The sequence below is a fragment of the Odontomachus brunneus genome, unplaced genomic scaffold (assembly GCF_010583005.1).
Source record: "Odontomachus brunneus isolate Ranch 3 - 2012 unplaced genomic scaffold, Obru_v1 Obru_scaffold_068, whole genome shotgun sequence".
NCBI classification, from domain to species: domain Eukaryota; kingdom Metazoa; phylum Arthropoda; class Insecta; order Hymenoptera; family Formicidae; genus Odontomachus; species Odontomachus brunneus.
Genome location: NW_022639518.1, coordinates 133306 through 137362, shown reverse-complemented (window position 1 = coordinate 137362; position 4057 = coordinate 133306).

Here is a 4057-nt window from a genome sequence, read left to right as displayed (position 1 = left end):
CCAAGCGATTGCATGCGTTGGGAATGATTCAAAAGCAAGGAATTTGGGTTTCTTATAATTTGAAGCCAAGGGACGTTGAGCATTGTTTTTTCGCCTGTGAACAACTGCTCCAGCGGCAAAAAGGGAAGGCATGCTTCTACGTCGTCGGCTTGGCCGAATATTCACACTGCGAAGGTTATGCTGTGTATTTGGTGGGACCAGGTCGGTGTTATTTATTATGAGCTGTTGAAAACGAACGAAACCATCACTGGAGAACGGTATCGAATTCAATTGATGCGATTGAGCCGAGCACTGCGCGAGAAACGGCCACAATACGAGCAGAGGCACGAAAAAGTGATTCTACTGCATGACAACGCTCGGCCTCATGTTGCCAAACCCGTTAAAACCTACTTGTAAACGCTCAAATGGGAAGTCCTACCCCACCCGCCATATTCCCCAGATATTGCGCCGTCCGATTGTTACTTGTTCCGTTCGATGGCACATGGTCTGGCTGATCAGCAATTCCGCTCATATGAAGACATCAAAAAATGGCTTGATTTGTGGATAACCTCATAAGACGAACGCTTCTACCGTAACGGTATTCGAGCTCTGCCAGAAAGATGGGAAAAAGTTGTAGCTAACGATAGGCAATACTTTGAATGATTCATTTGTAACCATTTTTTTGCAATAAAGTTGCATTTTCATAAAAGAAAACATCAAGAACTTAGTTGCGCACCTGATACATATACATACATATACGACTATAGCAGGATCAATAACAGTAATGATAAGTAATATACAATCATGAAATCGTACACGTATATAACCATAAATTAACAATAAAATATAATTAAAGCAGCGATAAACTAGATAAAGATGAAAGTACAGGTTCCGTGTAACTTAATGCTACATATACAGGGTCATCGAAAAGTATCGGACTCCCCTAATATTTTCAGTTAGAATGCTTTTTGGAGAAAATGTCCAATAGCAAAGTTGTATGGTTTTAAGCGGGGAGTAAGATGATGTCCTTGACTTTGACCTTGACCATGTCCCTCAAGGTCATTTCAAGGTCAACCTTATTTTTTTAACTGGAACCTCCTACATTTTATTGCATATTCTTATAGCTTATCTCGAGAGCTTTCCAAAACGCTAGAATAAAACATTTTTTCATTGAGTACTTTTTGAATTATAAAGGTTTGAAATTTACAATTTGTTAAGTGGCGTGTGATTCCGGCCAGTTAAGGCAAGAGTGGCGTGTGGGTCCGGCCAGTTGAGGCAAGAGTGGCGTGTGGGTCCGGCCAGTTAAGACGAATTTCATTCCAATTGGTCAGTTTGGGTAAAATATTCAATTGTACCAAACAATTCACAACAAATGTTCAAATTATTGCTCTTCAACAGGCTGGCAATGTACCAATCTGTTATAAACAGCTGAAACCGCATTCCGGTACATTTCCGGCAGTATTAGTTCTATCTCTCGAGTTATTCTCTTTCTTAAATCATTTAAATCTTGAGGCTTGGTGGCATAAACTTTACTTTTCAAGTAACCCCACAAAAAAAAGTCAAGTGGTGTCAAGTCCGGGGACCGAGATGGCCACTCAATATGACCCCTTCGCCCTATCCACCTGTCCTATAAGACCTCATTCAAATATTGACGGACAATGACACCATAATGAGGTGGAGCTCCATCCTGTTGGAAATTAATTTCATCCATATTTCCTCCAGCTATGTCTCGAATAGCTGGAACAATTTGTTCACGAAGCATGACTGTGTATATCTGTGCTATCAAATTGCCTTCAATGAAGAAAGGGCCAACTGGTCTACCATTAAGAATACCAGCCCATACGTTAACTTTTTGTGGATATTGGGTATGATTGTCTCTTTTCCAGTGAGGATTAACGTCACTCCAGTATCTACAATTGTGTCTATTTACATTTCCAGTCAGTTCAAATGTTGCCTCATCAGAAAAAACAATATTATTAAGTAATAGAAGATCGTCGACAATCATCTCTATCATAAGATCACAAAATTCGATGCGTCTATCAAAATCGTCTTCGGACAACTCTTGGCACAAATGAAGTTTGTATGGATGCCATTTATTCAATTTTAAAATTTTACTGATAGATGCATAACCGATTTCGTGTTCTTGTGCAACGCGATTAATGGAAATATGGGGATTTTCAACGAAAGTCTGTAAAACATCTAATGCCTTATCATTATTTGTTGCTGTTTTATGTCTACCAGATCTTGGGCGGCTTTTAACGCTACCAATGTCCTCGAAACGTTGAATAATACGGATTACAGTACTTTTAGAGATCCTATTATTTTCATTCCAAAAATTTTCATTAAATAATCGCGTTACTGTTTTATACCCTCTTTGTTGATCTTCCCATCCTCGCATCATTAACAGTGTTATTCGATCATTTTCAGTAAACTCCGCCATTCTTAATTAGAGCAAAGAAGAATTAATCAGGTAAGTGATAGGAAATTGATCTAAATAATTATGTAGAGAAAAATACTAATTATTAAGTGTTGGTCTAACTATCGATTTGTTTATTTCAACCAACTAGCAAAAAGCTCGTTGAGCAACTGAAAATCTAAAGATCAATTAATAATATTTACGAAAAATTTCTGGGATATTGAAAACAAAATGAAAATGTTTGGGACAATCAATTGAAGCGCAATGGCTTCTTTTGTTACAGAAAAAATTTTTGGGGCTGTTTGTTTTCGTCCACGAGGTGACTACTGCTCGCTAAGAAGAAGACAGCACTGCATCAAAGATTAAAATCAGTGATCCGTATCGTTTGCTCAAGAGCTCGTACATTGGTGCCTGCGAGAGTGAGAGAATAAAGATCGGCCCCGCCAACGCTTTCGGGCAGATTCCCGCGAACGCCTTCGGACATCACGCATTCGAGCAGCTTCTCGCGATCACTTTCGGACAGTATTCCGCCGTAGCCTACTAGCATCACAGCTTGAAGCCGTACAACTTTGCTATTGGACATTTTCCAAAATGTATTTTTACTGAAAATATTAGGGGGATCCAAAACTTTTCGATTAATGTATTTTCTTTAAACCAATTAATGGGTCTCATTATTCCGCGCACGAAAGTATTAAGGTTATGATTAATGAAAACTAAATAATATTTTACAAGATATTTTACATTTTGTGTCAAAAAATTGTTAACTTCAAACCTTTATAATTCAAAAAGTACTTAATGAAAAAATGTTTTATTCTAGCGTTTTGGAAAGCTCTCGAGATAAGCTATAAGAATATGCAATAAAATGTAGGGGGTTCCATTTAAAAAAATAAGGTTGACCTTGAAATGACCTTGAAGGACATGGTCAAGGTTAAAGTCAAGGTCATCATTTTACTTCCCGCTTGAAACCATACAACTTTGCTATTGGACATTTTCTCCAAAATGCATTCTAACTGAAGATATTAGGGGGGTCCGATATTTTTCAATGACGCTGTATACAGGGTGAGTCATCTGAATCTATCACCTCCAATAACTCGTTTGTGTGGCCAGGAATCGAAAAAAGTTTCATATAAAAGTGGTAGGGTTTCGAGGGGGAACCAAAATGGCGTACCTTTCAACTTTTGATTTTGACCGAAAGTGGGTTACTTCAACCGGAAGTGGTTTTTTAAAAATGGAAACCCCCCTTTTTGACACCGGAAAATGAAAAAGCGAAAAATTTTACGTTCAGATATAACTTTGGCTGCTTTAAAATTTTCAAGATGGCGGACAAAGATGGCGGACAAAAATTTTAGTCAACCGATTTGCACCAAATTAAGTTTACGAGGGTTTTTGGGGTTGCTGATCACGAATCTGAAGTCAGATTTGCAAAATTCAAAATGGCGGATCCAAGATGGCGGACCAAGATGGCGGACGAAATTTTTAGCCGAAATTAATAGAAATTACTACTCTTAGCACTACCCAGGAACAACGGCGTGGACGTGGTAGTTTTTTGTTCCCTTTGGGGTGCTTTATTTACGTGAGTCCCCTTGCCTCTCACTATCGGGGTGCTTTATTTAGTTAATTTGTAACTTCAAACAGTTAATTCGCTAAGTGTACTACTAAGCG